At 43.2% G+C, this 25,156-nt stretch overlaps 1 protein-coding gene across 3 annotated transcripts in view; it reads right to left on the reverse strand.

Moving 5' to 3' along the window:
• The window catches only part of HECW1 (HECT, C2 and WW domain containing E3 ubiquitin protein ligase 1), a 346,449-nt gene extending 343,197 nt beyond the window's left edge, over positions 1 to 3,252 (reverse strand). For 2 of the 3 annotated variants that reach the window (XM_006124096.4, XM_014574083.3), the window contains exon 1: positions 2,200 to 2,547. The gene's annotated coding sequence lies outside the window, so the exon portion shown is untranslated. Of the gene's footprint in view, positions 1 to 2,199; positions 2,548 to 3,101 lie in introns of those variants that run through there. The other variant, XM_075921722.1, reaches the window with a different exon arrangement.
• Between the last annotated feature and the right edge of the window lie 21,904 nt (positions 3,253 to 25,156).

The following is a 25,156-nucleotide window of genomic DNA, read 5'->3' on the forward strand; positions in this document are numbered from 1 at the left end:
TTTTCTGTTAGAGTCACTGATCCAAACAGAATAGTGACAGAAGTCCTGTATTTTGATCCAAACAGTTCTCACTCTGAGCCACTCTGTTTTCCAATAAGCCTGCTTATGACACACAAAAATTTTTTAAAAAAAAGCTGAAATGACAGTACTTGAATTTTCTTCCTGTTTAGCAGTCCAAATCTAAGAGCATGCTTGCAACACACTATATAATATGTTATACAAGATATAACTGTGCATGGAACATCCTGATTGATTTACTCATTCTCAAGCCTTGACTATGCAAAAAACTGAAAACATTGAACTGAAGATTTGGTTTAAAATTAGAGCACTGAAAAAACATACACACAACTAACAGTTATTCTGGAAAGACATACTGTTTCTTCCCATGCCACTTTGGGAATTCAATCACAGGATTAATGCTATACATTGACTAAATGTACACTGCTTTTTAAGTTTTTTTTTTTTCTGGCTGGCAAATGGAAATAAAACATATCACTTATGTATCCCAGTAAGGGGTGGTTTCAGAGACAGGAACAAGCCAAATAAAAACTGCAGCCAGAATACACACTGTATTCCATTTACAAAACAAACATTAGACAGAGGAATAATAATCCCTTCTTAGGGAAAATATAAATTTTCAAAATGAATCCCCAATCTAAAATGAATTACTGTAATAGCTACAATCCTAGTATGATCACTGATCAGAAAGGCACAGCTGACCACCAGCTGTGACACATTTTTGGTAAAGCAATTCCACATCCCCCTTTTGCTGCACTCTTCTTATATGAATATATGTCCCCATTGAATCAGATGGCAGGTTATTAAATGCATGGACAAGAGGATCGCAGAAGGATTCTCCTTTAGTCTAAGTGATTGTTGTATAGCCACTACTCACTTCAGTTGAGTGCAGCATAAAAAGGAACTACTGCAGCTCTAAATTGAAAGATGCAAAAAACTAGATACAAATCAAATAATTTTTCTTCAACTACTATAAAAAAACCCCAAGTCATTACATTGGCTGTAGTGCACATTGACACCAAATTAACTGTACATATACATGCTATGCTAACTGATACACGCAGTCTCTGATAGTTTTAAAAGCTATATTATGTATGGCTATGCCATTGATCTTAGCATACTTAAAATAAGTTGTGACAATTCAACCACCTATGACAATTGATAAAAGATGTTATGATGTAATAAAAATGTAACCAAAATATGAAATTATAACATTAGCTGAGATCACCACAGAGGAAAAAAAAAAGCAAACACTTTATGCTTAAAAATATGCTGCATTATCATGGAGTCAAGGTCTGAAAGAACATAAAGCCCAGATAACACTAGTAAAAAAATCCAGTATAGGATTCTTCACTGAAACCTCTATGTATGCATGTTCAACATGAGACCAACTATGAGTGACATGACATCAGTAAAAATTCTACATTATTTGCTTGCTAGTGAAATTCAGATAGCAGGCCAATGGTTAAGCAAATAATCAAACACATCCTATACGCTGTCCTGAGAACAAGACCTACACCACCTTCCTCTCCATCCCCCATCAAAACACAACATAGACCTATGGATTTCCATTTCCCCTCCCACATTAGGCAACCTCAAGGCAGTGGTAGGACTGAAAGCTGCTCTGAATCCAACAGGAACACACAACTGAACCCCTGCCACTGTATCTTGAGTCCTGTGTCCAATGGATGAGGCAAAGCCACACATTAGCCATCCTACCCCTCCAACCAATCATCTTCACCTGTCTAAGGCAAACAAAACAAACTGCCGGGAGGGGGGATTCTTTGTTGTATGACCTGCCAGTCCCTGCAGGCTAGGATAGTTGGTAGCATGGACCATTTGCCAGAAGGCCCACTGCTTAGACAACCGGGTCCTTTCTTAGCCGACCCTTCCCAAGCCCATGCCAGCTCTATGAACGCTACTGCTGCCTTTTTACAGAGAGCATTTACCAGCAGGCAGGGTGTGCATCTCACCCCACACAGCACGCTTTGCAGAGACAACATGCCGGGCTGGGGGGGGGGGGGAGTGAGGAACTACACGTCCCCTTTCCCCCCCATGTCAGGAGTAAAATTCAGTCTCCGCAAGGGCGTCCAGCGCCTCCCCCCTCCCGCGGGGCGGAGGGAAGCAGAGCCCATCCCGTCGCAAGCAGGGGAGAAGGAGGAAGAGGCAGCAGCCCCCTACCTGGAGGATGCCGGTGCGGGCACAGATCATGCTCCCCCGAGCAGGAGCCAGGGCAGGTTTTAGATCCCACATGTGCTGCTCATGGCCAGGCGGGGCGGCGGGAGAGCTCAGCGCCCGGCTCGCGCCGTGTCCCCACAGCGCCGGGACAGGGGCGGGTGCGCGCGCGGCTGTGTGTGTGTGTATGTGAGGGTGTGTATGTATGTATGTCAGGGTGTGTGTGTGTGTGTGTGTGTCAGGGTGTGTGTGTGTGTGTGTGTGTATGTCAGGGTGTGTGTGTTAGGTGTCAGCCCCCGCGAAGACGCGCCACAGTCCAGCACCAGCCGCCGCAGCTGATACGCCTGCAACGCTAATGCCGCTGCTCCCTCCTCCTCCCGCCCATCCCTACCTCCAGCCTCCTTCCTCTCCGGGTACCAGGCAGATGGAGCCAACCGCAAGCCGCGGCTCGCACGGATCAGCGCCACCCAGCCCTTCCCCTGCTCCTCCTCCCCCGCCCGCACACACCGAGCAGGGAGACCTGCTGCTGCTGCTGCTGCTGCTCCTGCTCACTTCCCCCCAGGCCGAGCCTCCCCCATTCCATCCTCCCCCCACAAATATGGGCTGAGCCCCTCATTGCACGTATCGACTCCAGCCCACTCACGCCTGCATGGAGACGGACGCGCGCGCTCACGCCCGTATTGACACCGCTTTGGAATCTAACGCACACACACACACACACCCGCCAACAGAGATGCACCCCACACACACACACACACACACACAGAGGTGCACCACAGAGAGAGATACAAGACCCCCCCAAATCCGCCCATGCCGATCTCCCTGGGTTCACCGCTGTCCGGCCCTCCTTACCAAGGGAATTGCACCCGCACGCACACGGCCCCGCAACCACGAGGTCTAACACGCACCTGATTCCCCCGTGGAACTCCCCACCGGCCCTGCCCCCGACGGAGACTCCAGAACGCGCTCGGTCAGTGCCGCCCGCACACGCGGGGGAGGGTTTACACACACGCGCCAGCAAACGCCCGCTCGGCTCCGTCCACATACTGGGTCTGATTCTTTCCCAGCTACTCCGGCGGAAATGCGACGTAACTATTGAAATCACTAGGGGGCTCGCCTCATGTAAAAGCGGCGTATGCAAGTCTGAGCAGCACCAGGCCAAATGAATCCACTTTGCCCGCTGCCTTTCCTTATGTTGTTCTCAGATCCCTCCCAATAGCTCTCCCCTAGCGCGTTATCCTCGTGGGCTCTCATCATTAATTTCTTTCTCCCACACAAAGAGACCTATCTGAAATGATAGCCTGGGAAGGCACTGTTGCCGCTTTAGCAGCTGCACCTCCCTCTCTGGGGGGAACACACACCATTCAGTTTCCTTCCTATGTAATTGGGGATCTTTGTGCTCCCTCCTCCCCCGTTCTCCCCGTACCGAAAGCATTTTACGAGTTGCACTACTTGACAAAGAAAGGTGGAAATCTCCATCTGGAAGGGGGAGTGAATTGGTTGCAAACCACAGCTAATGATCCGTGCAGAGGTGCCACACACTCATTACTGCCAAATAGGTTCCGCATTTATGCAAGCATCAATTCCTGCATCCATCGACCTGCCAAAAATAGACAGGGAATGCTGTGGTGGGTTTCAGTGAGCATCCACAGTTAAAGTGTTGTATATGTACCCATCAGATGGAGGAAAAAAGAAAGGCACTTCCACCAAATATCAGCTTCAGATTTCATCTAGAACAAACAAAAGATCAGGCTTCTAAAAATCTGCTTCAACCCAACCAGTATTTTTATAAGCAAATAAAATGTCATTAATGTTTTTATTACTATCATTATTCTGGCAAAGTATGGTTTGTTTGGTTTTTTACCTTAAACTGGCAAATTTTTGTGGCAATACTGCAAGGCTCATGTAGAACTTAATTTGTAACCTAAAACAAAATATTCTATAGAAGTGACAAAGCAAAATATGGGTACAAATGTTCCCAGTAGTGTTTACTTCATGGCAGAGGTTGAGAAATTGTTTTGTATCTAAGCCCCTCTTTTTAGTAACATCTGTTAGGACTGAAATTTACCCTGATTGGTATCAGCCTAAGGGTGGTTTTTCTTAGACAAGGCTTGAAATCAATCAACTTAGTTATTTTTTAGTTAAAAATATTTATTAATTGTCTTTCACACTGTGGCATTTTAGTTCAACTCATTTAACTTAAAAAAAGGAGAAATAAAAAATTGAAAGTTGGCACAAGCATAGTCCTCATTGACAAAAGAAAGTTAAGCCAAGTTTGGGAAAAAATGGTTCAATGTTTTAATCACATTCAATTAGAGGATTAAATAACCTGTTCTGTCAGTTTATAAAATAGGTTTAGTGTCACCCTATGTCTACACTACATGTTTTGTCGGAAGAGGCAATGCAAACAAAGCGCTTATTAGCATTTTCTCGTACTTTATTTGCATAATCTATTCCAATCCGTTTTTGCTCAAGAGGTTTTTGCGCAAAAACATGCTGTGTGGATGTGTCCATTTTGCACAAAATCCCTTTTTGTGCAGGATCCTTATACCTCTCCAGGATTTTTGTGCAAAACAGACATGTCCAAATGAAGCATAGAATCATAGAATCATAGAATACTAGGACTGGAAGGGACCTTGAGAGGTCATCGAGTACAGTCCCCTGCCCTCATGGCAGGACCAAATACTGTCCATCCCTGATAGACATTTATCTAACCTACTCTTAAATATCTCCACAGATGGAGATTCCATAACCTCCCTGGGCAATTTATTCCAGTGTTTGACTACATTGACAGTAAGGAACAAACAGTTAGGAACAAACCTAATTCCTTCAGCCTTCCCTCATAGGTCATGTTCTCTAGACCTTTAATCATTCTCGTTGCTCTTCTCTGGACCCTCTCCAATTTCTCCACATCTTTCTTGAAATGCGGTGCCCAGAACTGGACACAATACTCCAACTGAGGCCTAACCAGCGGAGAGTAAAGCGGAAGAATGACTTCTCGTGTCTTGCTCACAACACACCTGTTAATGCATCCCAGAATCATGTTTTCTTTCTTTGCAAGAGCATCACACTGCTGACTCATATTCAGCTTCTGGTCCACTATAACCCCTAGATCCATTTCTGCCGTACTCCTTCCCAGACAGTCGCTTCCCATTCTGTATGTATGAAACTGATTGGTCCTTCCTAAGTGGAGCACTTTGCATTTGTCTTTATTAAACTTCATCCTATTTACCTCAGACCATTTCTCCAATTAGTCCAGGTCTTTTTGAATTATGAGCCTATCCTCCAGATTAGTCGCAACCCCTCCCAGCTTGGTATCATCTGCAAACTTAATATGCGTACTTTCTATACCAATATCTAAATCGTTGATGAAGATATTGAACAGAGCTGGTCCCAAAACAGACCCCTGCAGAACCCCACTTGTAATGTCTTTCCAGCAGGATTGTGAACCATTAATAACTACTCTCTGAGTACGATTATCCAGCCAGTTATGTACCCACCTTATAGTAGCTCCATCTAAGTTGTATTTACCTAGTTTATTGATAAGAATATAATGTGAGACCATATCAAACGCTTTACTAAAGTCTAGGTATACCACATCCACTACTTCTCCCTTATCCACAAGACTCATTATCCTATTAAAGAAAGCTATCAGATTGGTTTGAGAAGATTAGTTCTTTACAAATCCATGCTGACTGTTCCCTATCACCTTGCCACTTTCCAAGTGTTTACAGATGATTTCCTTAATTACTTGCTCCATTATCTTCCCTGGCACAGAAGTTAAACTAACTGGTCTGTAGTTTCCTGGGTTGTTCTTATTTCCCTTTTTATAGATGGGCACTATATCTGCCCTTTTTCAGAAGCATGAGAAAATGCTAATCAGCACTTCATTTGCATTGCCTCTTCTGACAAAACACATAGACTGTGTCTACACTGCACCCCTTTTCCGGAAAAGGGATGCAGATTAGACACTTCGGAATTGCAAATCGACGGGGGATTTAAATATCCCCCGCGGCATTTGCATTTACATGGCTGCCGCTTTTTTCTGGTTTGGGGATAAGCCGGAGAAAAGTGCCAGTCTAGACGCGATTCCCCGGAAAGTAGGAATAAGAAGTCCTCCGGAAAAGGGCATGGTTCTTCATGTGCTACCTGTTATTCAAACTGGCAGCTCCCATTCTGGAGAGAAACACCAATGGGGTTGTACTGGGGGTGGGAGCAGTACCTGAAGCCTTCCTCTCTCCGCTCTGAGATCACAATTTTGAAAGAAAAATGCCCAGCAGCAGCTTTTCTGAGCGGTGTGCAAGTGGGGCTCTGCTGCGTCCAGAGGTCGGATATGGTGGCTTGGCGGGCTAAATCCAGCCCGTGGATCATATTTTGCCCCAGCCTGCTCTATCAGCCCCCAACATTTCCATGATATGGAAAAGAATCCTATTCTAGGCACATCCTGTTTTCCTGGCAGAACCAAACTCTGACCTTGATTTGAGTTAGAATAGTAGAAAGCTGTATACCAAATTTGGTGGTCCTAACTTTTACCATTTAGAAGGTGTTCTAGAACATATGGGCTCATTGATGGACAGACGGACTTACGGACAGACAGACAGATGCACAAACTCATACACACATACATTAGGTGCAACATAAAAATAAAGTAAAAGACAGTCATTGCCCCAAAGAAGTAAAATCTAAAGCCCTAACCCTGTAAAAGACAAAAATGCAAGAGGCAAAAACAGAGACATGGAGTTGAAATGACTTGCCCGATGTCACACAGCAGTTTATTGGAAGAGCTGAGAATAGAACTAACATTTCTTGACTCTCAGTTTCTTGACTCTCAGCAGTGTATGAGCATTTTGAGGGTGAATCAATATAGTCTTAGAAGAATATCAGAAAAGCTCTCAAATTGCTACAGGAGGCCATCACAGCCAAAAACAATCCCAGAGACTAGTAATTTAGTTGGACTGTATTATTTATTTTTAAAGAGCAAAACATTTTAGAAGCAATAATAGCATTGCAACTATGGAAGCCAAAGATATGATGCAAGAAACTGCAAGTCTGAGAGTAAGGATATAGCTAGCTATTTGAAATATGTACACACATTCTGGTCACCCAAGCCCCCTTCGCCCACACTAAACTAAACTGGCCATCACACATAAATGATTCCCAACAGTGAGTACAGCTAGTTACAGAGATCTAGCAACTGAATAATTAAACATAATGATCTCCCAGAAAGTTGTGTGCTGTATTATACTGTACACGCCTGCCTATATCCCCATTCGACCAGTTGTAAACAGATTGCCTCAAGATCAGGCAGAAATTTCTCGTCTCACCGTAATGAATTTTATTTTTCCACTTTCAGAACCATTCAATACCAGCAGCCTTTGAAAATTAGACAGTGGACAAGACAGACCTAAAATTTCATCCAGTTATACTAACGCCTGTGGTCATAACATCTGAAATGAGTGCAAACTTCACAACAGGCATTGTTCTGTTTCTGAATTAGCTAAAATGGTAAAATCAATAAATGCTCTAAAATACACACTGCTAAATCCAGCTAAATCCTTATTCAGCACTCAGTTCTGCCTTGTAGAGGCAAACCTAATGTCAGGGGCAGGTTTGAGCCACACCACACCAACAGAAGCACTTGAAAGGCATCATACTTAAGAAAGCACCATGCCTTCCAAAGTTCCTTGGAACACGGAATTAAAAACCCCTCTTAAAGGAACACATCACACATTCTGCTTCATAGCCAGCCAGGGCTGTTGTTACCCATACATAGAATAGACAACTGCATAGGTCACCTGAAAATTTGGGATACCACTGGGTCTTAATGTCCACACCTCACCTTCCTCTCCCTGTTATGCGGCTCTGCTTCTTCCAGAGATGATGTAGTTAACTTAAAAGTGAAAAAGCCTGCCAAACCTATTAGCAGAACATTGAACCTGTGAAAGAGCCATTCAAGTGGTAATGAAGCTATTGAACAGGCATTTGGCAACACCTGTCAGTCTCTGACCTTATTGTGTTAGTCTACAGGATCTGCGTTAAAAATCCCCTTTAAAAATAGTTCATTAGTGTATTGCTGAAGACTATAGAATCACATCTCTAAATAATCATCCACCCTCCACCCCAGGTTTCTGTTGAGCATAGGAGTACCAGTTTAATAGTATTGTGTAGGACCTATAAATCCTAAGGACAGCCCAACAGCCAATTAATTTCCTAATACTTTGGGGTTGATAATGACCCTAACCCCATAAACACTGCTTAATGTTCTTCAGTAGTGTGGAAAACTGTTCTTCTGACAATAAGGAGACAACACTACAAGGAACTGGCAAATTAAGATAAAGACAGAAAAACCTCAAAGTCTGTAGATCATAATAATATAAAGCCAAAATCGTTCTTGGTTACACCGTGCAATTTCAGTGAAGTCAGTGGGGTTGCACTAGCAAAACAGAGCAATATTTTGGATACATGTGAGAGAGAGAAAGAGTATATGCATTCATACAGACCCAAAATACATACATTAACAACATATGGTAAATCGCTTTTATCATGCATCTTTGACCCCCTCATCTATACTCAGACTGTTAATCTATGCAGCTGAGTCCACTTTTAACTTTTCAAACAAAGCTGCTTTGAACAACTTCCAATAGTTTATTAAATAAAACAAAACAAAGAAAAACCTGCCTTAAAATGTTTTCATCTTTTCCTTAAATGGGAAATTTCCTCCTCAAAATTAAATCCAGGATAAAAATTATTCAGTTTGTAGCATCGATAAGCTTTGGACTAAATATGCATGGACTCATTTCTTAGAATAAAATTTAGAACAAGAACTTTCCACCACTGGAATAGATGTTCCAAAGGCTATGTCTAGAATACACTGATCTATCGGAAAAGGGTATGCAAAATGGTATGCTCCACATTTTGTGTTCCTTTTTTCCAATTTTTTTTTCGGAAGAGGCATTTCCAATATTTGTCCCATCTATACTGGGACAAACTTTGGAAATTCCTCCTCTTTCAGAAGAGCCCTTCTTCCTCATGGAAGGAGGAAGACAGGGCTTCTGAAAGAGCCCTGTCTTCTGCTCTTCTGCAAAAAAAAAGTGGAAGAGCAGATGTGTTCCCTGGACATGGTGGAGTTTTTCTGGGATACCTCCCGTATCCCAGGAAAACCCCATAGTCAAGACATAGCCAAAGAGAATCATAACATTCCTAATAATCAGAATGCTATAAAGCCCAATATCTCAGGCACATCAAGGCACAGACTCAAGTGCTGGTGGACCCCAGTGGAAAGGAGGAACCTATCATTTCTAGCCCTGTATCTAGAATCTGATTTATCTTAATCTAATCTAATCTAATCATTTATACCATAATCATCTCCATTGTAAGTACCTTACACAAGTTCACAGAAACAGGTAGCTCTTGACAGATTGCCCATTGACAGGGTCTGAATAAACTGAGGAGTTCAAAAAGCAGCTCAAGATGCAAATTGTATGTCTCAGGGCCATCTTTAGTAGATACACAGTCAAATTGTGAATAGTTTCAAATGTAGCAGAGAGGCATGTAAAGCAAAAAATAAGACAGATTCTAGATTTATTTGGGTTTCTAGTCACAAGAGGGGAACACCACCAATATGTTGGGCATAATGTTATTTGCTCTGTGACAATGCTTTAAAAAGGAAAAACAGAACAGTTTAATGAACCAGCACTGTTAAAACTAACAGACAAAAGTTGAGTAGTTCTGATTAGAGATGCGAATGGGTAACCGGTTAACTGGTTGCCTGGTTCCCTGGGAGCAGCCCCCCAACCGTGGCCTGTCACAGATGGAGGCCTTCCCCAACCCTACTAGGCCCCAATGCGGGACTGCCAGCTGGCACCCCACTCTGGCTGCTGGGGCTGGGAGCGGGAGATTTGCGAGCTGGGACGCTGGAGTGGTTCCCTGCCTGTGATCTCGCTTAGTCACGTTTCCTGGTGATTCACTCTCTGCTTTTGCAACTTTGTTGGTGCAATACCTCTAGCCACCAGCCTCCTGACAGTTTGAAATATTCCTGTGTCAGTGTACTGAAGGCTATCACCTGAGCCACCACTCTGGTCACTATTAGTACTAATTAGGTTCCCCTAGAGAAGAACTAATTGGACAGAGGTGTACCTGATTATCAGGGCAAATTGAGGCAATTAAGTCAGTGAACCAATTAGCCCATTATCAGGGAAGTTGTATAAAAAGGAACATGAAGGTCTTGCTCAGAGGAAAAATAGAAAGAGGATAATAGAAGGTTAGGAGAGTCTTATGAGGGGTGCGTGTCTTACCTGGAGTCTCTTGAATACAGATTCCTCCTTATCTTTGGAGAACTGGTTGGAAAGTTGAGACACAGTGTGTAAGGTGACAGTGATGCCACTATGTACTAGTGGAGGGATTAAAACTCTAGGGCTGTGTCTACATTGGCAAGATTTTGCGCAAAAGCAGATGCTTTTGCGCAAAATCTTTCCACCTGTCTACACTGGCTGTGAGTATTTGCGCAAGAACACTGATGTTCTAATATATAAAATCAGTGCTTCTTGCGCAAATATTCTGATGCTCCTGCTCAGGGATAAGCCCTCTTGCACAACTGTTCTTGCGCAAGAGGCCAGTGTAGACAGGCAACGTTAATTTCTTGCGCAAGAAAGCCCGATGGCTAAAATGGCAATCGGAGCTTCCTTGCACAAGAGAGCATCTACCCTGGCACGAATGCTTTTGCGCAAAAGAACATCTCTTGTGCAAAGGCACATGCCAGTGTACACACTCTCTTGCTCAAATACTTTAACGCAAAAACTCTTGCGTTAAAAGTATTTGCGCAAAATCACGCCAGTGTAGACGTAGCCTAGGTAAACTATGCATAGGTATTTATAGTAAAGAAGGTCTCAGACATTGTTCTGTATTGTGTAAAAGGTAGGTGAGGTGTGACATGCTACACTCTCATAATTATATACAATATTCCAAGGGGAGTTTCCTCATTTGCACTCCTGGAGTGTATTGACCAAATTCTACAGTATGTAGCGCACACAACTGCATTGACTAGCATGAGAGTATCTCTCACTGTGGGAGTGGGAGAATTTTGGCAGATGAAAGGAAGTCCTAATGTGTGTCTACAGGAAGACTTATTATGCAGTGAGGCAGGGTGTCAATTTACAGCATATTAGTTTGCTGTGCAATAAATGGCTGTATGGACAGCAATAGGTCAAAACTCACCCAAGAACTTCTAAGTTTCAGTGGGAGTTAGGCCCAGGTAACAGAGAACAAAATTGGGTTTGCATCATGACACATTCTCTGTAAAAGAGTGTATAATGCAAAAAGTTGACTAGATTTTCAAAATAAAAACTGTGACATTTGTATGACAGTTTTAGGGTTTACAAAATCCTTGTACAGAAGAACTTTGTGACCTCACTACTGTGTGCTTCCAGCTCAACTCCAGCTCAATATGCATGTTTCAAGGGTTTGTCTAGACTGTGTTGCTATTTTGGTATACAGAAAGTATCCCGAAATAGCAATGCCGCAACTTTAAAAGCGCCCTCTATTTCCCAAAATAGCTGGCACACTATTCTGGTGTCCCTGTAACTCTTGTTCCATGAGGATTAAAGGATTTGTTGGAATAGTGACTTATTTTGAAATTTGGCACTGTGTAGATGCCAAAATTAGCTGTGTACACAGCACCAAATTTCAAAATAAGCTTTTTCAATTTACACTCGGAATAAATCGAGACTCAGAAAAACTTATTCCAACAGAAGGGTGCTGTCTAGATACACCCATAGAGTGAAATTTTTCCCTCCAGTAACTTAGGGTGAGTCTAGACAGAACTCTTCTGTCGGAATAAGCAACGCAATTTGTGCTGTGCAAATTGTGTAGCTTATTCCAAGTCTAAGTCGAAAGAGCTTATCGTGAAATTTGGCACTGTATAGACAGTGCCAAATTACAAAATAAGGCACTATTCTGACAAATGCCTAATCCTCATGGAGTGAGGGTTACAGAGATACCGGAATAGCGCGCCTGCTATTTCGGGAAATAGTGGACGCTTTTAAAGACATCGTGTTGCTATTTCAAGATACTTCTGGTATCCCAAAATAGCAATGCAGTCTAGATGTACTCTCAGTATTCTATGAAACACTGATCAAGAGTCATGACCATTCATTGAGTGAAAGAACAGTTTTGAGAGTATTTACGCTCATTTGACTTTTCTCTTCACCCCAAACATCATTCATCACATTGAATTCTCATTCCACAGGCATGTTTGTTCCTGGTAAACAAAGTGAATTTTACTTGAGAAATACAGAATAAATATATTTTGAAGAATCATTTTGTAGTTATAAAGAAGCCTCATACATTTTGGATAATGAGATGAAAAACTAGGTCATTTCAGGTCCTATGATTTTAGAGAACATGTGGACATCATACAAAAAACAGAGACATAAAGTCACTTTAATGTTTAAAGATGCCTTTTGTGATAATATATTCTCATCTTGAGCTAAGTGGGTTGTGGGAGAAAGGTGAAATATGCTGCACATGTTTTATCCTATCTTTTCTTGCACTTGTAGAAAAAAAAATAGGCTTGGGGCTCTCCCAAAGGAGATGCCATCAGCATCTAGTCCCTAACTTAGCATTCTTTCTTCCTAAGCCATAACAAATGAATAAGTAATCTAAAGTGGTTTAAGCTTTCAATTGCGCTTTTAATCCTGCAAGCATGAGACTCTATCATTTTGCCATTGTGAGGTCATTTTGTCTTGGCAGAAAATCTGTCGCTGTAGAATGGATTGGTGACAAACTGAAAATACTACATTTGTGATATGTGTCCCATTGAAGTCATAATGGCAAGATGTGTTGGGCTTTGTGGGATGTTTACTGTTCAGATTTATATTAGTGTACAAGGGGCCTTTTGTCTCTGATGGAGTTGGATGTCTGTTCTGGATATTACTACTTTGCCCTTTTCTGTAATCTTTGCCTTTTTTTATATTGTGTATATACCATTTAACAGCATCCAACTAGTCCAACAATGACAGCTTGATTAGAGATGACAGGAATATATGCACTCTACTGTGAAAAGCTTACATATAGTACAAAGCAGCAATTTCTCCACACTGCACATTTGTCCAAGTTGGAAGTTCATATCTTCTCATACCTTGTTTATATGACCACTTGTTATAGATTATTCTCCCTACTGGCACTCAGAACTGCATAACCCACTCTGACACATTCATACTATCTGCAAGAATGCTCCTGACTAATATTATCTAATATCTGTCACTATATCTTTGCATTGCATAATTGGGATATCTCATCTGACAGCTATGCTTTGGGCAATCAGCTAGGTGTTACTGCTTCGGGCTCCACTTTTACAGCATTTGGGTAAACACTCCTCACTGAAATCTCAGCCATGCCTTTTGCCTCATTCTGAACATGTCCAAGGATCTGATGGTATGATAAAGACCTCTCAAATGGAATAATCTGGCCAATAATTATTGTTGCTTGAGTAAACAGGAATCAGAAGGGAGAAGGAGAAACCAAAATCTCTTACCTCTGAAATAATGGAATCCACTTGCCTTTAAACATTATTTTCATGACAAAATGTAATATTATATAACATTCACAAACAGAATGAAACAAGGGCAACACTAATCAGTATATGAGCATGTTATATGAGTTACTAAATTACTAGAGCACTTACCCATCTTGATCAAAAGAATTCCAGCCCTAGGGCTGCAGTAATTTGCATGGCCTACTTTTTGCAGTTTTTCTAATTGTTTGATATGTGGTTACACATTGGTTTCACATTCCTCCTTCTAACTTCCTTATGCCCTCTTTTCTTGTGAAGCCACATACCTGTTTTCTGCAGAACAAACAGCAGTAGCTATCTTCATGCTTGGGAAAAAAAGATATAAGATTGCATAAAATGTTATTTGACACAGGTAAGCATATTACCGGGGTTTCTGTTAATAGCATGAAATAACCTCAGAGTATGTCTACAATACAGGACAAAGTCAAATTAAGATATGCAACTTCAGCTACATTAATTGCGTAGCTGAACTCGAAGTAATTTAACTCGGCTTTTGGCACTGTCTACGCTGCAGAAAGTCGAAGGAAGAACACTCTTCCTTCGACTTCCTTACTCCTTGTGAAAGCAGGGTTACCAGCATCCACTGGAGTGCCTCTTTCACTTTGAATTAGCTGTCTTAATTTGACTGCTAATTCAAACCCTGTAAAATTGACCCTTCAATCTTGCTCTGTAGTGTAGATGTACCCTGTTGGAAATAAGCCAGGACACTCTGGATGCAGGTGAAAACAAGCGGAGGATTTATTATACATCAGCTGATGGAGTGACACGCAGGGGTTACCCTGGTGAACACTGGTTAATTAACACTATACAATAGGTTATATAGTCAGCAGGTGGACGGAGGAAAAATGATTTGATAGGTCTAGCAGCAAGACGAAATGAGCACATAAGCCAATAGAACTACTAAAGATTACATAATATCTCCGCCCATTGCAAAGTAACAGCTCGTTAATTAATATACAGGTGGTTATTGTTCAAATTCCAAAACATGTCAGCAAAACAGTAATAACATTTTAGTCTGCATAGATGATGATGTTGCTATAGCAGGCGGGTATGGCCTTGAGTTGGTGCAGCACTTGGTTCTCAGGCTTATTATCTAGGAGTGAAGCAAGACAGTTTAAGCAGATTTTATGAATGTTATCTTAAGCAAAATGTGTTATGTTACCAACTGAGACCCTGTCCGAGTGTTTTAGAACGTGGTTGCTATGGTGCCCAGGGTCTTTTACTGTCTGCAGCTCTTATCCTGACTGTGGTGTTCCCAGGCCTTAATACTAGAATGGAGTTATGCTGTTTAGAGGCCTACTAGCACATTTAGGGCTGCCTCAGTTTACCCTACAGTCCTCACTGAATAGCCCAACTATCTTATATTATTTAGTTTATTCATTAATAAATAAGGTTCTCTAGGAAATATTTGTTTCTTACTGAATTATGAATTTTGGCTTGTGAAAAGATTGATCCTGGATCTCAAAACTCCTGTGAATTCAATGGTCTTAGTTGCTTCATTGTGCAGTCAGGAATCTAGCTCAAATGATATCACCACAGCTGGAAAAAAATGGATACTCTGATTGACAAGCTCAGCACAAAGGCCACCAATTGATTTGTTTTAATTAGCGTATGTTTTTGTTAATTTATTTATTATTTATTTGGTGTTCTGAATTTGAGTTACATTATAATGTGACACATTAAAAAAAAAAAGAAGCCACAACTTCTGGAACTTATTAACTATCTTTCTGCTAAAGTCAACCCCTCACTGCGTTATAACTTATCAGCCAAGAGAAATCAATTATTCACCTTCTTGAGATTACTCATGTGTTGATGTGCTTTGCTAGAATGGAGTCCGAGGATGTGCTGCCAGTATTGTCAATGGGAAAACTCCCAGTGGAAGATCAAGTTCCAAATTGTCATGGAAGCAATCCTCATCCTTTGAAGCAATGTCTCCTAGTCAGGATATGGTTGATGTAGATTGACTGCCTGCCAAACCCTCTCAGTCTAGGATCTGAAAGTAATACACTGTCCAGCTCACTCATTGGTAACTGAAGATTTCTTCCTTCAGAATTTATTCGAAGATTCTGTTGGTAAGGAAGCAGCCTCATAATTATCTTACTCTGCAGGACTATCAGGAGAAATATGATGCAGGCCCCAGCCCACGAAGGACCCAGTGGTGATTATGGGGGACCATTCCATCCCTAGGTTGGTTGGGGCAGCCACCGCAGGGCCCCCCAAAGCACCAGGCCCTGTGCAAATGCCTCTAACTACAGAACAGCCCTGTACACACCTCACTCAGGCCATAGGGACATCCTGGCAGTGGCATGGCGCTAGCAGCCAGAAGCTGCTCTAGGCTCACTATCCTGCCGGTGATGGTGGCGGAGGCCCCAGAGGTTTTTAAATTGCCTGAGGGTGGCAGGCGGCACAGGAGGATATTCAGGGGGGAAAGGCACAGGCCAGCAGATGAGTGTGTGTGGTGGGGGAATGCACACAGAGACTCCTGCTGCCTTCCTGAAGTCCTGCCAGAGCTGGTGATCACTGGCCTGTTAGGAGGATTTGAGGATTGGCACTAGCCCTAACTCCTGACATAGGATTTTTCACTGGGCTTCCTCTTCCTCTTTTTGGCAATGTCTCCAGCAAGTTAAGGGTATATGTTCCAGCTCACATCGACAGTCTCACGCTAGCTTTAGAGCTAGCCCATTTAAAATAGTATAGCAGTGGTAGGGCTGTCAGCAGTGAGGAGAAGCATGGGCTAGCTATTCCGCAAGAGCCCCTGCATACATACCTGGCACAGGTAACTCTTGCTGCTGCTTATTGCTGCCCATACACTGCTACACTATTGTTTTAACACACTAACTCAGGAAGAGCTAGCACAGGTATGTCTATGCAAGATGAGATTCACTCCCCTAGCATATAGTGTATAAAAGATAGGCACTATAGCCTGAGTCCCATGCTTTTCTTCCCCTCCCCTCCCTCAATCCCACCCCTAGCCTTGGATGAAGGAAGCAGGACTGTCTCTGCTGGGTCTTGTCTCCTAGACTAGTGCCTCAGTGCTTGCTCTGAACCCCTCCCCCCAGGACCAGTGCAGCTGGGGATAGTAATACAGGGTGAAGGGGTGCATAATGGGAAAAGAGGTTTATGCTGCCAAGGGCGCTTGATGAAGAAGAAAAACTGGTGCTGAAAGGAGGGGAAGAAGCTGGGTGCTATTAGCAAAAACAACAATATTTTTCTTTCCTTCCCCAAACTAATTCTTTTTCTTCTTTAAAAATATGGAGACTGTTACCAAAGAAAGATTTAACCTTTGATATGGCTCATTTGTTTTGCTGGATCAGTTTGCTTTTTTAAAAAAAAGGTTCCTTTTTGTTTATTTATTTTTAATGGATTTCACAGAATGATGCCCTTATGCTGAAAAGCCCTCATTGTAATATCTCAGTAATGAAAGTCTTTTTTGGCTATAGATTTCTGATAATCCAGAGCTCCATATGCATTACTTCAGGCTTGAAAGTATTGTGTGAACCTTCATGCCATTCTCACCTCTCTTCCTCCGTAAACATATTGCTAATAAAAGAAAGCCCATTAGCATCTGCTGTTCACAAGGAGAAAGTTCACAAATGCAGTCGAATGTGGGTGTATTATTTCTGCTGAATCCCATGTCGAACCTATATAGATATTTGTTCCAGTAATGTTGTGGAGCGCATTAAACACATTAAGGTGTTGCTCTCAAGGTAAGGATTTCTGATTTAATGTGAGAAAAAGGATCTGATTGACAACCAGTGATTGTAACATAGGTGCCTCCAAGGGTCAGCTTTCACAGATTTACTGAAGCTTGCCTATAGTTTGAAAGAGAAAATGGTGACTCCTTTTAGTCAATGCCATCCTGTCTTTGTTAAGACTCTTCCAACTCTGTGATATGAGGAACTCCCTTCTATCTTGTGATGATCTGCTCATTGAGAGTGCCTTAAAATTAGTTTAAAAAAGTTGAGGAATAATAATAAGGAACAAAAGAGAGTATCATTTTCTCTGTTTTACAGCATTGGAAACTGAGGCACAATCTGGGGCACATCCAGCTAGCTCCTACTCCAGAGCCCAACCTAGCCTACCATAATATTACTTAGTTTAGTAATATCCTACTTTATTTACAGTTATCCTATTGAAAACCGACTTAGTAATTTTTTCCTTAAACTTGTATTTTCCAATTTTTTAAAAAAAGAAGCTTAATTTTCTGATTAGGATAAAAGATTCGTTTCCAGTGGCTGATATGACAGCATGCTGTCTAGTTCTGTGCCAGGAAAGCATGGGCATGAGCAAGTACTTGCAGAAACAAGGAGGTCTCAAAACACGTGCATTATATCTCTGCCAACACAATTTCTCTGTCTTTAGACAGGCTGAGGTTTCACCCACCCTCCCTGCTCTAGGCTGACTGATGTCTGTGCCAGAGAATGGAAGATTCAATCCCCACTCACTAGAACAGAGACAGGGTACGTCTACACTACAAAGTTAGTTCAAACTAACTTAGTTCGAATTAGTTAATTCGAACAAAGCTAATTCGAACTAACGCGTCTAGAACTAAAAACTAGTTCGAATTAGCGTTTTGCTAATTCGAACTAGCAAGTCCACATTGAGTGGACTCTGAACAGGGCTTAAGGATGGCCGGAAGCAGTGCCGGCAGGGCATAAAAGGAGGACTTAGAGCATGGAGATGCGGTCTCAGGCTAGCCAAGGGCTGCGCTTAAAGGGTCCCGACCCCCACCCCGGACAGACAGTTCTAAGGGGTGCCCCGCTTGCAAAGAAGTTCTGGCTTGGAGTGCCCAGAGTACCCACACTGGGCACATCACACCACTCGGCCATCAGCCCGGCTGCACTTGCCGCAGGCTGCCATCTGGGGAGAGGGGGCAATCGGGGGGCTGCAGGAGAGCTTCCACCCCCAGAAGCCCGCAGAGCCAGCCCAGTCCTCCCCATCGGGGGCTCGTACCCCATTCCTCCCTCACCTCCTTCCACTTACCCTTCCCTAGCCCCCCTTCTTATTGATGTACAAAATAAAGATAACGTTTCTTCCAACATTGACTCTGTCTTTATTGAACAAAACTGGGGGAGACTGGGAAAAGGAGGTGGGAGAGGGGAAGAGAAAGGCTGGGAGAGGGGAGGGCAACTAACATGATCAGGGGTTGGGAACAGGTCCCAGATGAAGAAAGGCTACAGAGACTGGGACTGTTCAGCTTAGAAAAGAGGAGACGGAGGGGGGACAGGATAGAAGTCTCTAAAAGCAGGGGTTGGGAGGAGAGGGTGCATTCATAAAAGTTCTTCCTGAGTTCCCATAAAGAAGGACTAGAGGACACCAAAGGAAAGGAATGGGTAGCAGGCTTGAAACTAGTAAGAGAAAGTTGTTGTTCTTGACAAAGCAAATAGTTAACCTGTGGAACTCCTTGCTGCAGGAGGCTGTGAAGGCTACAACTAGAACAGAGTTGAAAGGGAAGTGAGATCAAGTCATGGAGGTTGGGTCCATGGAGTAGTCTTAGCCAGGGGGTAGGAGTGGTGTCCCTGCCGAAAGTTTGTGGAAGGCTGGAGAAGGATGGCACGAGACAAATGGCTTGGTCACTGTCTTCGGTCCATCCCCTCCAGGGTCCCTAGGGTTGGCCGCTGTCGGCAGACAGACTACTGGGCTAGATGGACCTTTGGTCTGACCCAGGACGGCCATTGTAAGCTCAGGGCTCAGGGTCGGGGGTCTCAGTGGACCCCCTTGATTTTCATGCACACCTGCTCTTGGGTGGCCAGGCTGGCAGCTCTCCTGCCCTAGACGGCCACTTTCCTGTGCCTAGTGCGGAGATCGTGGACAAGGTCCACGAAGTCCGCACTAGCCCAGGAAGGTGCCCGCCTCTTGCGGTCCAGGGCAAGCTCCCGGGAGCCGCCAGCCTGGTCCCGGGAAGAGGGGGTGGGCTGGGGGACATCGGGTGGGTGGCTCTGTGCCGTGCCAGGTGCAGGGTCTGCTGGCTGGGTGCTGGCAGGCTTGCACCTGACAGGGGCTCCGTAGCCAGCCCGTGCCCCTTTAAGGGGTCCGAGGCCGGGAGGGGGGCATAGAGTTTCCCTGGTGTTGGCCAGAGTGGCCACCAGGGAAACCTGGGGAGGGCTAGTCTCCCACTAGTTCGAATTAAGGGGCTACACACCCCTTAATTCGAACTAGCTAGTTCGAACTAGGCTTAATCCTCGTAAAATGAGGTTTACCTAGTTCGAACTAAGCGCTCCGCTAGTTCGATTCAAATTTGAACTAGCGGAGCGCTAGTGTAGCGCCTATTAAAGTTAGTTCAAACTAACGTCCGTTAGTTCGAACTAACTTTGTAGTGTAGACATACCCACATGTATGTGTGTGGAGGGGTTCTTTGTGAACAGCACTGCAAAAGAGCTATGATAGAAAGTGAGGACCCTCTCACATACTCAAGGTACATCTATACTGGAGATGGAAGCATAATTTCTGTCCGTGGAGAAACCATTGAACTGGTTCTTCCCAAGCTAGAATGCTAGCTGTCCCAATGACGAGCATGTCTGGATCTCCTGGGTATATACTTAGTGGTCTAGCCTGAATTACTGCCTGTGTCACGATTGTTATATTGCTAGCACACTAGCTCTCTTTAAGCTAGCACAAGGAAGTCTCCTCATGCTGGGAATCACATGCCCTAGCTCAGGTGTAGATATACTTGCAGAATATTCTCTTGCAGTGGTATCATTGAGGGCTCTGTGGAGCAGCGGCATCCAAATAAATAACCCACTTAGAAAAATGGGATACTTCACATATCAGAACTCTTGTTATCTCGGCAGATGCAGAAATAGGGCCATGGGGCATTTATGGTCAGGGCACCATTTTTTGCATTGTGGAAAAATGAGGAATCGAAAAATGTATTTTAAAAATTAAAAACTGAGATTGACTTTACATAACTCTGGAAGCTGGGGCCTTGGCTACAGATCAGTAGTGCCAATGTCTTAGTTTGTCCCTGACTCTGGGTCCTTCATAAAGAGAGACACTGTAGAGGGAAGAACATAAATTGGGGCTGAAGGGATGAATGCGTACTTAAGGGAACAAGCATCTGCTAGTGGAAGAGGTGGCTTACTGGCCTCACTAAGAGCATCACAGCAATATCATGGCCTTTGTTATCAAGGCAAACCCGCATTAGCAGGTTGGACCAGGTGATCCAATATGTCATGTCTTCCTCCAGCTATTTGTGGTTTTACAATTAGATGTCAATGGATGAATTGTACATGGGATGTGCTTCTCACCACCTAAAACAGGAGTCCATGCACTCAGCAAATTAGCGTTGGTTTTGTTTGTTTGTTTTGTTTTGTTTTTGTTGTTGTTTTTTATGATGACAGCTCAATTAAGTGAAGTCCTCTAACCACAGTGGGAAATACACCAGATGGATGAGCAGTTTAGGGTTTTCCCCTCTCAGCTCCATACCCTGATATGAAGGGACTATTTCTAAGATTGAGATGATATCCATGACCATTTGGCTCATGGTCTTCTCCACTGAGATTACCAGCAAGGAGAAGCAGTGATGGTGCTGGCCATACTAATGTGCACCTTCAACTCGCTTTATACTGACCATTATAGAGCAAGGTTTTTTCAGTCTTTCCTCAGTTAAGGCTTTTCTTGCTTCTTTTCTTTTACTGTCCCAACCCCCTTTCCTGTAATTAGAAATATTCGTAATACTTTGTCTCATTATGTGTCCATCAGATAATACTACTGTTATTGTACCTGCTTGAAACACCTGCTATAAAATTTTTATCGTTTTCCTTTTTCAGTTTTATTGTATTATACTGCACAAAGTTATATTATTGTAAAACCTCTCAGGCAACAAGCTCCATACTTTAGCAAGAAAAATAGATTTTAAATATTCCATAACAAAAATAGTCATTAAAGTTCATTCATTATTCCTCATATTGGAACTATATGTAATCTTTCTGGCAGGCGGGGCTACCAGCAACCAGCGCTAGATTCAATATCTAGGGATTCCTTTCCATTGATACAACAGAACCAGTTCAAGCCCCCACTCTCTAACCTGGGAAAGCCACATACCAACCTGAGGTGCCTCTGAGAGGGAATACTTTCCCACTTACAAGCATAAATTGACTGTAGAAAAGAAACGTTTGATAAAAAAAGAGGGGGAAGTAATTCAGAGTTAATTTGGGAAAACACTGAAAACAGGGTTCATAAACATAAACCATGAGCAGAACACCAACCTCCAAGGAGGTTGAGAGGTGTCCTTTCCCTCTCAGTTTCTTAAGTCCAGCAAACCAAAAGTCCTTTCCATAAGTGTGACTCTTCTCTGTACCCCACTCACAGTTGCTGTCTTTGATTAGTGCCGACTCAGAGTTCAGAGGCGCATCTGCAGAGTTCACCTCTCATCCTGGGCGTGGAGGGATGAAGAGGCAGCTCACTCACTTTGCTGCTCAGGCACTCATTCACCTCCCCTCTCCCGCAGGCACCTTGCTGTTTGTTCGATGGCCATTCCTTCCAGCTGCCCACTCACTGCTCTCACTGCATCTCTCCGCCAGCCACCCTACTGGCTCTACTCTGCCTCACCAGCCACTCTGCCAACCGTCGGTCACTTTCTGCCACCACCTGCCTCACCAACCTCTGCACATCAGACTCTTAGGGTATGTCTACACTAGCCACCCTAGTTCGAACTAGGGTGGCTACTGTAGTCATTTGAACTTGCAAATGAAGCCCGGGATTAAAATATCCTGGGCTTTATTTGCATGTTCCCGAGCGCCGCCATTTTTAAATGCCCGGTAGTTCGAACTCCCTGCCTGTGGCTACACGCAGCACAAGCTACGTAGTTCAAATTAAAGCTCCTAATTTGAACTACCATTACTCCTCATTGCAAAAATTAGGAGCTTTAATTCGAACTACCTAGCCCGTGCTGCGTGTAGCCGCGGGCAGGGAGTTCGAACTACCGAGCATTTAAAAATGGCGGCGCTCGGGAACATGCAAATAAAGCCCAGGATATTTTAATCCCGGGCTTCATTTGCAAGTTCAAATGACTACATTAGCCACCCTTGTTCGAACTAGGGTGGCTAGTGTAGACATACCCTTAGTAACTTTCAGCTCTTTGCAGGCTCGTTCCACTGCTCCACCTCAAGTGATTTCAGCTCTGAGATTTTTAGCACTTAGCAAGCAGGTCAGAAATACAGTCCTACTATAACTGACGTCAACTCTGACTGAACATTTACAGTAACAAAAGGTTCCTAAGGAAATCTGGTGAGTTCTCTCTTTGAATGTGGGAGGAGAGGGTACATGTTAAACCAACCCAGAGGACCATTGTAGGAGGGTCTACACCTCTTGACTGAGACACCTGTTCCCATCCCTCTTCATTCTACCAGGCTCTGGCATTCAAGACTCTGACTTAATGAGGTCTTTTCAGCTGAGGCTGACCCCCTCATATGGAACAGGTTAAGCACAGTCCTGCTTTCCTGTATTCATACAATAATGCCCACAGTATTGCTAACAGCATTTCACTATCCCTGCACTCAATACTAACGTGATTTATAATCTAACATCAGCCAAAGTTGTAAATTGTGAGAAACAGTGCTCTATTTCCTGGATATCTAAGCAGAGTAGGTGTGTTTATGCAAATATAGTTTGCTCTGGAAGTCTCTCCCCTTCCCAGCTAACTGGGGAGAATTCATTCAGTTCATTTAGATCCTTATAAGTATAGTCAAGTATTCTGCCTTGAGTTATTATAGTTTGAATGAACATTCGCTGATCATGATCAACTTTTTTTAAACAAATCATGTGACCTTCACTATTCTCTGATCAATCAAGGTAAACAATACTCCACACAGTAAGAGTACAGGAGAGAAAGGTTCCATATAAAGTAACATTCCTGGATATTGTTCATGGGTGTGGATGTGGGTGTCAGTGTGGGAGAGGAAGTGGCAAAAGATATTGCTACAGTCATGCTAAGGAAATCTTGTTGTTCAGAATATGACCAGGTCCAGTCACCAGGTCCAGCCATTACTCTTACAGTCCAGTTTTTAAATTCTCAGCCATTTTGACTTTTACAGCTACAGCACAGCACAGCATGTATCTTGGGATATTAAATAGGTAACCAGTAAGCATACTAATATGCTTGCCAGTGAACTCTGGAGGTAGCCAGCCATGCTGGACCAGAGCAGCCTCACTTATGGATGGGCCAGCAGGCCAGATAGCAGAACTGCACAGCTGTGGTGGGGCCAAGCAGCAGGCTGGATGGGCAGGTCCTATGTTAAAATGATCAACCAGTGAAGCACTAGCATTTAACCAGTTAACTGTTTTAACATCCCCCTATGTATCTATGCCTAGTTACCCTGTGATTCAGGGCTGGATGAAATGAGGACACAAGTGTGACTCAGAACACAAAGTTTAATTTTTTGGCTCAGTCACAGACTTCCTATGTGATGCTGTGCAAGTAGCTATGCTTGCTGTGCTCAGTTCCTCATTGTAAAGTAAGGTTACTACTTCTGAATCTCACACAGAGAATGTGAAGATAAAATCCAGACTGTGAGGCATTGAGATACTACAGCAATGAGTGGAGAGTGACGGATAATGATGTTCATAGCCACTGGGATAGTGATGTTCATTCTATACTATATAAAAAATAGGCAAACAATTGTTGCACAGCATGTCATGCACAACAGTAGGGGAAGCTGACATTTTGGCCTGCTGGATATAAAGCAACATGGGCTCATTAAGTGTCTAGATCAGGCAGGCCCTCAGTTTTTCAAGATCTAAAATGATACAGTAAAATGCATGGAATATTGAAGCGGGCGGGGAGGGGAGCTAAGGCTTGAGTCAGGTTCTCTGTGCTTGCATTTCAATTCCTAGGTAAATTGGGTTTGCACTACACTTGAAATTATATGACAAAGAAGATTAAAATGGGGGGAGGGGTGCTTTGTGAAATGTAATGCTAAAGAGCAGCAAGTTCCCCATGCAGAAAAAGCATATTCAGATTGCTCCTCAGAAGAAGAGAAAAATACTGTAGAAATAAAAACAGCTGTCTAAAGACAAACTTTCATCAAATAATAGCTAGTAGTTTCAACTCTATGATGTGTTCATTTTACCTAAAGCAGAGCCCTTTGTGAGAATAAGACCTAATTCTGCTCTCGAGTACACCAGTGCAGATCCAAAATAAACTGCATTGGCTTACTGCAGTTATTCCCGTTTTATATCACTGCAGTGAGAATGTGGCTTGTGTAAGGAGAACTCCATTACTAGGAACTGAATAATTGCTCAAAAACTATCCTCTCTTTTTCTTTTTCTATTGCAATAGTAGAACTGCTTAAACAGAAAAAAGATGAACAAGTTAAAAACCCAGGCTCAGACAAAACCAGGACAATCACTGATGCAGAAATCTCAAGCTGATGTTTTCAATTTATATCTGTATTG

This window comes from Pelodiscus sinensis, chromosome 2, assembly GCF_049634645.1.
Source record: "Pelodiscus sinensis isolate JC-2024 chromosome 2, ASM4963464v1, whole genome shotgun sequence".
In the NCBI taxonomy this organism is placed as follows: Eukaryota; Metazoa; Chordata; order Testudines; family Trionychidae; genus Pelodiscus; species Pelodiscus sinensis.